Source organism: Nothobranchius furzeri, chromosome 7, assembly GCF_043380555.1.
Source record: "Nothobranchius furzeri strain GRZ-AD chromosome 7, NfurGRZ-RIMD1, whole genome shotgun sequence".
Taxonomy (NCBI): Eukaryota; Metazoa; Chordata; class Actinopteri; order Cyprinodontiformes; family Nothobranchiidae; genus Nothobranchius; species Nothobranchius furzeri.
In genome coordinates this window covers 24,956,299-24,971,112 of record NC_091747.1, presented here as the reverse complement: position 1 = coordinate 24,971,112, position 14,814 = coordinate 24,956,299, and positions in this window count along the sequence as shown.

Here is a 14,814-nt window from a genome sequence, read left to right as displayed (position 1 = left end):
AGCCTGGAGGAGTGCACGGACACTGCCACATCCTACATTAAGCACTGCGAGGACAGCATTGTTCCAACACGCTCCAGGCTGTGCTTCAATAATGACAAACCGTGGTTCACAGCTAAACTCAGTCAGCTCAGGCGGGAGAAAGAAACCACGTTCAAAAACAGACAATGAGAGCTACAAAAATGCAAAATACAGGTTCAACAGGGAGGTGAAAAGTGCTAAATCCAAGTACTCTGAAAGGTTGAAAGAACAATTCTCAGCTAACGACTCTGTTTGGAGGGGGCTTAAGCCGGGCGGACACTGTGCGACTTTTTTACTTTAATCATGCATCAACACCGCTCGCTCGCTATTTCCCTAATAACACACGTTGTTCGTTTTTGTTTCTACACGTTTTTTTACTCACAAAGATTGTCAAGAAAGCGTGTTTGTCGTGTTCATGTCAAATTAAACTGATCACAAAACACAGATTTACTTTCTTTATTTTGTTTTCCTCATCCAAGCCCCATAAATCCCTGTGTGTCCTCCTGCAGCACTCCCGAAGGACAACAGGCAAGACAAGACAAAAAAGTCTAACGTGTTGAGTAAAAACTGCTATTTTTAGCATATTTTTAGGATCGACGTGTTGCTACCAGACGTACAGTGTGAGCAGTCAGGTCGCATGCGAGAACTGGGTCGTACAGTGTGAGCACACGACTCGTGAGATCTGCCCTGCGAGGAAGCCGTACAGTTTGAGCTGAAGCCGAACGCTGTGAGTGAAAAAGTCGCACAGTGTCCGCCCGGCTTTAAGCAAATAACCAAGCCAAAAACCCCTCGGTCAATGGAAGACCTGCAGTTAACAGACTGAATGAGTTCTACTGTCGCTTTGATGACCCATCAATCAACCAGGACATCACCACCCATCAGCTAGATCTACACAACAAGGTCATTCACACCTCCCTGCCCCCAGAAGTCTCTTCACAAAAGCCCCCACCCCCCTCCTCCAACTCACCCCTAAAACAGTCCTGGAAGAGGATGTTAATAGGATATTCAAGAAGCTAGACACCCACAAGGCATCTGGACCAGACGGCGTGACTCCTTCCACCCTGAGACACTGTGCAGAGGAGCTGAGCCCTGTCTTCACAAAGATCTAGAACACCTCTCTGGTCTCATGCCATGTTCCAGCTTGCTTCACATCCTCCATTACTGTCCCAGTCCCTAAAAACCCAAAGATCACTGGACTAAATGACCACAGGCCGGTGGCGCTGACATCAGTAGCCATGAAGTCCTTTGAGCACCTGGTCTTGAACCACCTAAAAAAAAATCACAACCCCTCTTCTGGACCCCCTGCAGTTTGCCTACAGAGCCAACAGATCTGTAGATGATGCAATCAATCCTACCCTCCACTTCATGCTGCAACATCTGGACTCCCCAGGAACCTACGCAAGGATACTGTTTGTAGACTTCAGCTCAGCATTTAACGCAGTCTGTCCAGCTCTCCTTCAGGACAAGCTATCTGTGCTGAACGTGCCCGAACCACCAGACGGTGAAACTGGTCAAGTTCGCGGATGACACCACCCTCACTGGCCTTATCTCAGATGGGGACGAGTCTGCATACGGAGGAGAGGTGGAGCGCCTTGCGTTGTGGTGCAGAAACAACAACCTGGTACCGAACGAGCAGAAGACAGTGGAGATGGTTGTAGTTTTCAGGAGAACACCGGCACCACTGCCCAGCATAACCCTGACAGACAACTACATTTCACCTGTGAACTCCTTTTGCTTCCTTGGGTCCATCATCACCCATGACCTCAAGTGGGAGGTGTCCATCAATACCCTCATGAGGAAAGCCCAGCAAAGGATGTTCTTCTTGCGCCAACTGGAAGCTCTGCATGCCATGATAATCCAGTTCTACACGGCCATCGTTGTATCAGTACTCACCACCTCCATCACTGTGTGGTATGCAGGAGCCTCTGCCAGGGATAAACAAAGACTGCAAAGGGTAGGGTGCTCAGCGGAGAAAGTAATCGGATGCAGCCTTTCATCAGTACATGACCTGGACAATTCAAGGGCTCTGAAATGTGCAGGTCAGATAACAGCTGACCCCTCTCACCCTGGTCATGGACTGTTTGAAACCCTATCTTCAGGGAGGAGGCTCAGGTCCTTAAAGACCAGAACCTCACTCCACAAAAACAGCTTCTTCCCGTCTCCTGCAAGTCTCCTGAACAACTGATGATCGGCCAGTAGACTCAGAAATGCCCCGGTGACCCACATTACTACGCGTATGATTGTTTTTCTAGCTGTGTTTCTACTTCTGTTTATTTGACGTATCTTAATGTAAATGCTGCCTGACCTGACTTTGACTTGAATGTATATTTGCACCTTGCCGCCGAAACAAATTCCTAGTAGATGAGCCTCTCACCTACATGGCAATAAATAAATCTGATTCTGATCTGAATGTTGATTGGACCTTAGAACTACTTATTTCGCATCAAATGAGGATAAAACGTTTTAAAAACAGGCTTTTTAATAAAATAGCATTGAAGTGTTTTTAATGTGCATTTGATTATTCAACATAAGCCTAATAATGATTAGATCTGTCTTAAAATGTAAATTCTCTGTAGTCTTTATTTAACCATTTCCTGCTGCTTTTCTTTAAACAGAACAGAACCAGTGTTCCGCAGGTTACATGTTTGTTTTACATGTTTTAATAAAAATAAAAAGAACTATTTCAATCTATTACAGGTCAGCATGCACTGTGCTGCACATCTGCATCAGTGCTGGTGAAGTTGTGGGCCTGGACAAACACACATGAGGATGAGCCTGAGGAAGATGTGTGTGGAGGTGGTCAGCGGTAGCCTAGTGAACTAGACTTTTACAGCCCCCCAGCTCAACTAGGAGATGATGTTGGTTGGAGGGCGTAAAGAAAGGTGGTTGTGAACAGAAACAAACCAAGATTCTCTCTCTTAAAGGAGTTTATTTAACTAAAAGGGTCACTGCTTTAAGCAGGAAAAGGATAAAAGGTCACAAACACAAAAGTCACCCAAAACGGGGGTTTAAAGTTAATGATAATAATAAACAAAAGCGCCGGGGTTTAAACCGGGTAAGGAAAAAGCAGGATTAACACAAAAAGCTCCACCAGAAGGGTGAGCTAGATCTCTTTAAAGAGAAAGTCAAATAAACCCAAATGAGCTCTAGAAACTAGGAAGAGTTTACCAATACCACACAGGTAACCAAAACGAGACTTTAACGTCTGGACGAGGAGGGAAAGGAGGAGAGCAAACACTACTGCCTGTTCTCTTCTGAACTTCCCCCCTTGAATGTTAGAATGAGCTGCTTTTCAACAGGGAGCTCAGTGATTGAAATCAACAGCACCTGGCTCAGCTAGAGCCAGGAGGGCCGGTAGTGGCGATGAGGCCACCTTGTGGCCACCAAGCAGACAGTGTCTGTTACATAGACCAAATTCTTGCAAAGTTTGGTCTAGGAACGCTCCACTGGAACCTCCGCAGCCCCTAACAGCATTCTGGCTGGCCAATCACAGCTCTCTAGAGGGGTTTCAAACACATAAAGAGCTGTGATTGGTCCATAATGGTGGGCCAATCATAGTGCTCTATCTGCTCAGTGAACAAATCACAGAGCTTTATCCGCTTTGTGGGCCAATCAGGGCACTCTATATGCCTGGTGGGTGGGATGATGCAACAGAGTGAAACAAGAGTATGGCTGTGTCTCAATTCAGGGTCTGCATCCTTCGAAGGACCCAGCCTACTCGTCCGACGTGGGCTGGGTCCTCCGTTGGCCGAGTAGACCGGATGTTAACGGCTGTGAATTTGGACCGGCTTAGCCTTCATGAATTCCCGCCTCTCCCTCGGCGAACGTTCCGTCGCTTAGCAACCGTGGAACCGCTGAGCAGAAGGGAGAAGGAACTTCAAATGATGGAGCTGGATGTTTTGTTGAGCTTTTTAATAATTTCCTTGGTTCTGGAGGAGTTAGAAGATATGTGTCGCCGGCGAAGTCATTTTCTATTGCTCAGGCTGAGATGCAACAATGAACAGGTAAAGTAATTTCTATTAAGTAGGCTTTATCTGTCGGCTATAGCTAGCTTAATGGATAGTTTTAGCAACTTTTTACAGGTTGTAAACAGACTCCGTATTAAATTCAAAACCTATACTCAAATATAAACTACACCTTCAAAACTTTTATACTTAGTCAACTAAAAAAGCTCCCCACCAAAAGAGTTACTCAAGAAGAAAAAAATGTGAAAATGGCTTAAATTAAAAAAAAAATTAAAAAATATGGATATCATTAAATAACAAATAACTGTTAGCAGAAAGAGCACATTACATGGAACCATCAATTACCTGTAGAGGGACATCTAGTGGACAACAATAAGAACTTGTTACATGACTTACAAAACTTTATTACAGAAAATTGATCTTTTGGCCTTCATTGCATACATTCTTCAAAAGTTAAGTTTTTATAAATTTGAAAGAATAGCATAAAAATGCACAATATTATCACATTTACATTGAGAGTAATGTTGTTTTTTAAAAACTTGAAATTACAGCTTTGAAATAAAACTTTATTTTTTCTGTATTTCTCTTTAACAAGACTAGACCCAGATACTGCAGGAGTAACCTGAGTGTCCCAGTCCTGGACCGTTTCTTCAACCAGCAAGACCCGAGACCAGACTTTCGTTTGAGCAGGGAGTCCCTTTCAGTGCTGCTGAATCTGCTGAACCAAGATCGGCGTCATGGTTGGGGTGCCACAATTGAGACCCTGGTATTTCTTTTCTGGTTGGCAAGTGAAGCATCTTATAGGGTGGTCTCCAGAGCGTTCAGGATACCTCGTTCGACTGTCCACCGCATCGTCCACAGAGTCACGGAGGAGGTGGTGGCCATTCCCCACCAGGTCATCCACCTTCCAAAAACCCCTGAAGACCTGGAGGTGGTGTCCCAGGGGTTTGCAGGGCTGGCACGGCATAGAGCTTTTTTTAAAGCTGCAGGTGCCATCGACGGCTGCCACATCGGGATCAAGCCTCCAAGCGGCCCTGATGGTCACTGCTACAGGAACAGGAAACTGTTCCCCTCTATCATCCTGCAGGCTGTGTGTGACCATCAGGGCCGCTTCATTGACACCTATGTGGGCTGGCCGGGGTCGGTGCACGACTCCAGGGTGCTCCGCCACAGCCCGCTGTACAAGCAGGCAGTCTACCCTCCTCCAGGGCACTTCATCCTCGCAGATGGTGGGTACCCATGCCTGCAAAGCCCACTCATCACTCCCTACAAACGTGGGAATCAAGGTGTGGCTGCCCAGCGCTTTAACAGCCATCATTCCAAAAGCGCGCTCTGTGATAGAGCATGCTTTTGGAATGATGAAAACCAGGTTCAGAGCCATCTTCCTGCAAGCGCTGGAGGTCCACCACACCTTTGTGCCTCACGTAAGTGTACGAAATGTGGCTTTTCTTATTTCTGTGAAATATATTTCAATTAATTAATTTATGTATTACAGGTTGTTACCGCTTGTGCCATCCTCCACAACATCCGCCTCAGTGCTGGAGACTTAGTGGTGGTGGAGCATGAGCCTGAGGAGGATGGTGGGGATGATGAGGGGGAGGCTGGTTTGGAGGATGCCAGCGGTGCACGCTGGCGGGACCAGCTGTACTGTGAGGTGTCTGCCCTGGAGGAGGTTCTACTGGATCATGACTACTGTTAACAGGTAACAAATGAGTTAATTTACATTTACATTATTTTTTTAAATAGTCTAACATTTCACCAATAGTATGTAGATTTTGTATTTATTATCTCCTATTTGTCTATTTTCAATTCGATTCAAGTTTATTTATATAGCGCCAAATCATGACAAGAGTCGTCTCAAGGCACTTCACATAATAAACATTCCAATTCAGGTCAGTTCATTAAGCCAATCAGAAATAATGTTTCCTGTATAAGGAACCCAGCAAATTGCATCAAGTCTTTACAGCAATCCTCATACTAAGCAAGCATATAGCGACAGTGGAGAGGAAAATTCCCTTTTAACAGGAAGAAACCTCCAGAGAATACTGGCTTAGTATAAGCAGCCATCCTCCATGACTCACTGGGGATCGAGAAGACAGAGCAGACACACACGCACGCACGCACGCACGCACGCACGCACGCACACACACACACACACACACACACACACACACACACACACACACACAAAGTAATGTGTCTATGGTTATATTGTGATGTCTTAGAAAATATTCAATTTGGTGAAAGATAAACTTTATTGTATTTATCCTAGTGGATCTATAATTAAACGGATAAACTAGTAGTAGCACATCCAACGTCAAGAAAAGCAAAAAGTTATTATCAGGAGAGGGAGAATGTTTAAGTGGTTAGCAACAGTGTGCTAGTCGATGGCCCCCTCCATGAGGCCACCGCAGATCAGCAGAACATCGTTGTAGCTTCTTCTGGGGAGAAAAACACTTAGAGAGAAAATAAAGTTAACAGCTGCTATTTATGTTTCAGTCCTGGTCATGTAGCAGCCGTCGACAGCCAACCCTGCAAACCGATGGACGATGCAGTGGACAGTCAAGATACATCTTGAAGCTCTTTCTGCAGACCACCCACTAGGATGCTTCACTTGTCAACCAGAAAAGAGCAGCCACGGGTCTCAGCTCCAGCACTCCATCTATGACATTCATCTGTTCAGCAGACCCAGCAGCCCTGTTAGGGACTTCCTGCTTCAAAGTTGTTGAAACGGTCTTGGAACAGGACACTCAGGTTAATCCTGCACCAAATATGCATTTTACTTTTCTTTGTCAGATATTTCTCTTATTTTGTATGTTTACCTTCATGATTTTGTGTATATATTATGTATGCAAGTATGTATGTATATGTACATATACATATGTATGTTCAACCATGTTCAAACTAAATTGTTTTAAATAAAAGTATTAAGTTTGATCAATTTCTCCATTATTTTCTCAATTATATTTCTTTGTTTAACAATACAGTTACAGAAAATAATCTTGAAGTTTATTTTAATACTGTTTCAAGACATTCTCAATATTTTTAATATGTCACTGCAGCTTCCTGTTGTCAACATTTACATGAGTGATACTGGTGCTTTTAACTGAAATAGTTGACCAGCAGTCCACTGTGGTGCTTTTAGAGGCAATTCAAATGCACCCACAATAGGCTAAATTTTATGTTTGTTTGTTTTTTATTAAAATGATCAAAATCACACACTTAAATAATGTTTTTGGGAATGTTGGAGAGCTAGTTCAGAGAAAATACTTTTGACAAGCTTAGCCTGAGCAAAGATGTGATAATAGTTTTTAATACTTTCTAAGGGTCTTCATTTGTCCAAAACCGATTTATCACCTTTTAAGACTTTTCAGACCCAGCAGATACCCTGTAATATTAAACACTTCACATTTGTAAACAAAAATAAAATTCAACAGTTTAATACAGAACTGATTTTTTATATTGATATTTTTATTATATATACATGTTTAATCTTTATTAAACATTTTGTCGAGCAAACTAAAAAGCCTGCCAAAATTCTCCCTATGACATGGTCAAAATGGCGGAGGTGGCCACCTCCCATTTTTCTTCAAAACCTGTTATTGGAGTCTATGGAAACCCATTGTCCAATATTTATATGTCGATGGTTGTCCCTCAAGCAAATGACGAGTTTAATTCGCCACACACACACACACACACACACACACACACACACACACACACACACACACACACACACACACACACACACACACACACACGAGAATAACTACGGGACCCGCGATACAAACTCGTTCTGGCTGATTTCTGCTTAAAATTTCATTTAAAAAACATACATATAAATGGAAAATGTCAATAAACAGAACTGCTTTAAGCTTTTTAGTTTTCTACCGCTAGTTTTTAAACAAACTTAGGTTTAAAACTTTGTAGTTCTGCCCATTTTCTCCTCCTGTTGAAAAACCACAGCCGGCGCGCAAAGCATGCTGGGATAGTTGTTCTGTGAGAATCAAGGGAGTCAGTTTGTTTTCAGAATTGCTGGGGACAATAACCATACACTTGAGTGGGGTTTAAAAATTGCTGGTGACAATAAAGTAGGCTAGCACAGGGGTCGGCACCCCGCGGCTCTGGAGCCGCATGCGGCTCTTCCATCCATCTGATGCGGCTCTCTGTGCTTGTAAAATAATGAATGGATATTTTAATAAAAAGCTTTATATTTTACTGCATTAATTTTATATCTGTATTTTAATTCTAAATGTAAAGATTGTCTGCGTAAACCTGAACAGGTCCAACCCGGTCTTACTGTGAGACCGGGTTGACGGGTCACGCTTGTGCGTAATCATATCGGCGCATTCTGAGCTGAAGAGGATGTCAGATTCTGGGCTTCTCCTCAGACGGCTCCTGGATGTGTCGCCACATTGGAGACAGGAACAAGCGCTATTCAGCCAAAGTTTCATAATCAGGGAATGTTTTCTAAGTGACAAGTCTGGCTTCAGTCGGAGGAATCTTCCTGCATGCGCTCTGGTTCTGCGACGTGCTCCAAGCCCCTCTCCACATCTTCAGCTCGCTGTGGACCTTATGTAGTACACGCCGACAGCGAGCTGCGCTGAGCAGTGTCCAGCTCAGATGTTCAGATGGGAATCTTTTCTTGAGTGATTTAGCTACATCTGCGATTTAAGTGGAATAAAATGTCAGTTCATCACTGACAAATGCCGCCTATGGTGAGGATACGTTTTCTGCACGTAAACAAGTACGGTGGGAAAATATTAAAGATCTCTGTCTGAAAGTGACCAATCACGTTAGGGAAGGCAGCTCCTTGGAACCCGACCCCCAAACTGTCAAAAGTGAAACTTGTTCGATAGAGTGGAATTTTTTTTATTTTTTTTTATTTTTTCCCCGTGTCCTGTCTGGCTGTGAAGCAAACAGAATTGTCTCAATGCTGGTGACAAGCCTAAACAATAATGAACAAGAGTCTGCTTCTAGACTTGCAGAAAGAGAAAATAACAATAATAATAATAATAATAATAAAAATGGGACAACAACATTACAACAAGATTGTCTACATAAATTCCTTCTGGTGAGCACCAGATTAATATTTTTAGTTTACACAATGCATCTCTTCCTAGTAGATTAACTGGAGTTTGATCTGAAATCAAAATTGGAATTACAATTTCACTGTTATAAACTGCTAGTTTTACTGGAGCTGTTAATGGGTTTATTTGTTTTGTTCCCAAGAACCATGTTGTCTTTACAGTTTTCTCAGACATGGGGAGGTGAGTTGCATAATTTGATTTTATGCATGAGTAGGTTGCTCCACTGTCAACTAACATTGGGACCGATTTTCCTTCTATTTTAACATAGGTTCTTTATCGGCATTAGCTGTTAAAATCGGTAGTTGCTCCTCCCCCACAGGCTCTCAGGGCATCCCTAGAATCCTTGTGCTGCCCATGGATTAACTGGACCTCCTCGTACCCGGTTTGGTCATGTTCCATGACCACGCCCAGACCATTCTGAGGGTTTGGAATTGGATTCTGACAGTCTCGAATCAGGTGACTCATCTGGTCATACCCCCAACATGTACCTGGAGGAGGGGGTCGATTCTGTTGCACCCAGCCTTGGCAGGTTGGGTAGTGATTGGGGAAATGATTAGGGAATTGTCTCTGTGGTCCAGGCTGCTGTCTACCATACTGGTTTGGGTAGACATTGATAACCGGTTGAGATGGAGTTTGAGGTGGGGCCACAGCGGTCTGCAATGCTTGGGTTAGACTGTCACTTTTGCTGTCACTTTGACCACTGCTGCCTGGGTTTTAGCCATGGTCTGGAGTTCATTTATATGCAACTGCTTGAGTTTTCTCTGAGCACACTTTTCTTGCTCAATCATTTTATTATTGTCTGTCTGATAGCAGTCCACTGCGTGGACTACATGGTCTCTGAACTGTGCATGTGGCATTGAGTCTAGTCCCACAACATCCTCCAGTTTGTCTCATACAGGAGTCGGGAGAGCAGAAATCAGGGATGTTTGGATCAGAGATGTCATTATCGACATCCCCTCGGGACCCTCCTCCGTCTCCAGCTTCCACCGTCTGAGCTGCCTGTCAACGAATGATGCAGGACTCTCAGTCTCTGAAAGTGGCTCACCAAGGCTTTGGGGTCAATCCTGTTGGGATGTGCTGCTCTTAGTATGTTCCAGAGTGCATTTCTGTATGTGTTAAACTCCGTGCCGTCAGCCATTGGGTCCAGCATCCATTGGACTCCAGTGGATGCGAGCAATGTTCCCATAGCTGATGTCCCAACAACTCGAGCCAAAATGGCTTTAAGATCTCCAAGGGCAAGCATTAGCCCAGTTGTCTCATGTTCAAAAGCCCTAATCCACTTTCTAGTACCTTCCTGTATCTCAGGTAGCCGCAAAACCAAACCAGTGTGGTCGAGGCTCTGCCAGGCTCTTGTGCCCTTAATTAGAATTAGGTACTGACCATCGTCAGGATATCGAGCAGGTGGTCTTAAGTCATTTCTGGGTCTCAGATCATGGTCTTCACTGCTAGGACCTGGTTTATCCTCCTCTTGAGTCTGAACTTTATTTGGAGCAACACCTTCTGGTGAGTGAATGCCTGGTTTATAAAAAGGCTTAAAACTTTTCTCCTTGCATGTGCTAGTGGTGTTCTCACTATGCTCATCTGACTGTGTGCCTGTGATGTGATTTATGGATTTCTGCAGGCTGCAAGATATTTCCTGTATAATTTGATTGACATCATTTAGCTCATCATGTACATTTGTGTCCTTAATCTCAAGTCCAATCCAGTATGAGTCAGCCTTCGGTTTTCTTTTAAAAAAAAATCCTTATGTTCTGCAAAACAATCAATTGTTTTTCGTCCCCCTTCACTTACCGCTCGACGTTCTGTGCTACAATACTTCAGCCGCAGTCCACATGTTGGAGTTTTTTGTTCTAGTTCCTTTTCCTTACTTTCTTTTGTTTTTGCAGCAGGAGCTGCATGCTTTCCTCTGTTAGGTGTTTCATCTGATTGCTGTGACGCAGTTAATTTTAAAATTGCATTCTCAATATCTGAACCATTTGGACCTTTGTCGAATGTGTCACGCAAATCAAAATCTCCCGTAATTGCAATGGTTCCCAAAAGGGGGTACAGGCCCTCTTGTTCTGGGGCCTCCACCTCCTTCGGGGCCGTGTTCTTTTTGTCTTTCATTTTAAGGATGGCGTGTTTGAGGTTTTGTCTGTAAATCTTTCCTTCATTCCTGAATAAGTCCAGGATCTGAATTTCCTTTTCTCTTTTCTGCTGTCTTTTCTTAGACCCATCTGATTTATAATCCTGAATTCTTAATTCCAGATTATCGCAGGCTACGACATCAAAAGGACCTTCTGGTGGCCATGGACTGCACAGTTTGCTTGTTTGTTTAGCCCAAAAGTTGAAATAGATATTGTTGATAAATAATAGCTGTACTCTTGATTAATTTACTGTTGCTTTGTTTACACAAATCGTTCAGCAATTAATCTTATTATAAATGCTTTACAATTCAGATTTCTTCTGATTTAATACTAAAGTATAGTTAGTTTAACAAGCTTTGTTTATTGTTGAAGGAAAAAACGTATTATTTAATGTTTGAAAGTTTTATAAGTGGATCTTTAAACCCAGATCATATCTTTTTTCTCAACAGCTCAGCATGTGTAGCTGCAGAGAAATCTCAGGTTGATGGGGGGCTGCTTCAGAGAGGGAGATAAAAATAGACCAATCCTGCATGTGTGTGTGTGTGTGTGTGTGTTGAGAAAACCTCAGCCCAAAAGGAGTGGGGGAGCAAAGCCACACAGCTGGTGGGTGGGGCTAAAGCTTGGTTTATGCTTGACGCATCTACTTTCTGCTTGGTGATGCGGCTCGCGGATGGAACACGCTTCACAACTCGCAGCGTTTATGGTTCATGCGGCTTGTCTCTGCGGTGAGCCAATATTCTCCCAAACTGAACGGGGCAGCATGGAGCTCTACGGCATGCATCCAACACTACACCATAGTAGAAGTAGAAATTACTGTTTACAACATGGCATTCCAGCATTTTTTAACAGCGTTCTCGTCTTTTCCGACAGTGCGAGCTATTTCTCTCCAAGAATTATTAACAACATGTTGATGACGGTGACCTCTGAGAGCTGAATCATACAAATGTCTGTATTCACGAACTTTTACCATACTAGTTCTTGCCGGTCCGCCATGTTTTTCCGCGTCCGACCGTCCGCGTGGTTAGAAAATTTCCTAGATGCGCGGTGCGGAAATTTTGGGCCGTGCGGAGGCGCGGTGGAGGGGTGTGGTTGTTAAAATGACGCAATTTCGCCGCGCGGAGCCGTGCGAACCTCGCGGACACATCAAGCATAAACCAAGCTTTACACTTCTGCACTGGTGTCGTTCTCAGTCTAAACTGAGTCTGCTGTGGAGGGTCCTCTCACAGAGATGCAGATATATTAAAAAATACCTAAATGCATTCACCTTTCAACAACGTAACAATTTTCAAACAGCTTTTTAACATTGCAATAAGTCCATGTTGGATTCAAACACAAAAAGTCAACTGTAATGGAAAACTGAACAGCACAGAAAAAACAGCTTTTCAACACTTTAACCAGAGCAAATACGACTCACTCCGACCCCCCCCCCCCCCCCCCCCAAAAAAAAAAAAACTTATTGAGACAGGAAACCCAAAACACCCGCATCAACTTTTCTCCAGTTCTACCCTTTCCTCTTTTATCCCAGCAGGCAAGAGGAGTGTTTGAGCCCTCACTAAATCTTTTTCTTATCTAAACGAACACAAAAACATCCATATTTTATCAGACACTTCCAAGAAACAAACCAACCTATCTATTATACTTCTAGATTTATTTAATATATATTCACTTTTCCCAGCTGATAAAACTAATTGTCAAGCTTGTGCACTATATATATATATATATATATATATATATTTATTTTTAGTTTATTTATTTATTTTTAGTTTTATTTATTTTTTTAACTTATGGTTTTCTGTTTAAAGACTAATCAGAACAGGATTACAGAATTTGAATTTTGTGTAACTTTAAACATTTAATTTAGCACTGCAGTGAATTTTTTAGATCTGATTTACACCTTTTAAAGCTTTTTACTAGTATTTTCAGCTCTCACTTCCTTTTTGACATCAGACCTTCATACACACACACACACACACACACACACACACACACACACACACACACACACACACACACACACACACACACACACACACACACACACAGAACTTCCCAAGACTAGGCTCTATCACAACACACATTCCGCATTCTGCACTCTTCAATCAATCCCATCAATACATTTGTAGTCCTTTGTAAACAAGTACAAAATAAATAATCAAAAGCTTCCAGAATAATTGCCTGAATGACTCCAAATGACTTCTGAGTTGTGTTACTAAACTACAGTTACAGGACACCACAGTTTTAAAAATATTTAAAAAATGAAGGGATTATTTTTAATAGTTCCTCAATAGCAGTCTGATTACCTAAAACCACGTATCAATGGTGTTACTAAGTCAGACCAATGAGACACAGCAGTTTTTAATCTCATGTTTCACACAATCTGACTTTATTATGACTTTTATCCAAAATTCAGTGATTTATGTCAATAGCTGTTAATTTAATTGCTCTAAATCCACAAAACCATTTCTCAATGATGTTACTAAACTTGATAAATGAGTTTTTTCTGTCTGCTCAGGTGCTCAGCAACGCAGCTTTGGGACAGCAAACCTCTCCTCCAACAAACTCCTAGGTGGTATGCTCTTCTTCATCCTGTCCTGGAGAGGGGATCTAGTCGACGGTAACCTTTCTCAAGAACGTCCCTCGTAACCACCTGGCTTGATATCAAGTCGTAGTAAATCTCATAGTTCCATTTAGCTTCAACTGGCCTCAGGTTTCAGGTGAACCTTTTCATCAGTAAGCGACGAGGTCAAATTCTCTCCATCGGGTCATGTGCCATGATGGTAAAATGGTAAATGGCCTGTATTTGATGTAGCGCCTTCTAGAGTCCTGGAACCCCCCAAGGCGCTTTACAACACAGTCAGTCATTCACCCATTCACACACACATTCACACACTGGTGTGATGAGCTACGATGTAGCCACAGCTGCCCTGGGGCGCACTGACAGAGGCGAGGCTGCCGAGCACTGGCGCCACCGGTCCCTCCGACCACCACCAGCAGGCAAGGTGGGTTAAGTATCTTGCCCAAGGACACAACGACAGCGACAGACTGAGCGGGGCTCGAACCTGCAACCTTCCGATTGCGGGGCGAGCACTTAACTCCTGTGCCACCCTCGCCCCTATGATGGGATTCGTGTTTTAGTATTTCACAAAGAAATACATCACTGCCACCAAGGCTCTGGTCAGCACATCGGGTGAGGTGAGTCTGGAGCCCTTGCTGTTCTTTAGCAGCATCCGGCCTCTGGTGGTCTTTTTGTCTTCATGAACGAGGTCCGTGGTTTTTGACTGTTTGGCGACCGTGTATTTCCTTTATGTCCTTCTCAAGAAGCGAGGGCCCGACTTACCTTTTGACTCAACTGTGGGGATGGAAAGAGAACAATTTGCCTGAAGATGGAGGTTCAAGATGTCCCGCCCAGAGTGCATGACCTCACCCAAGATGCCTTCTTCGTCTTCGTCTTCCTCCGCTTATCCGGGTCCGGGTCGCGGGGGCAGCATCCCAACTAGGGAGCTCCAGGCCGTCCTCTCCCCGGCCTTGTCCACCAGCTCCTCCGGCAGGACCCCAAGGCGTTCCCGGACCAGATTGGAGATGTAACCTCTCCAACGTGTCCTGGGTCGACCCGGG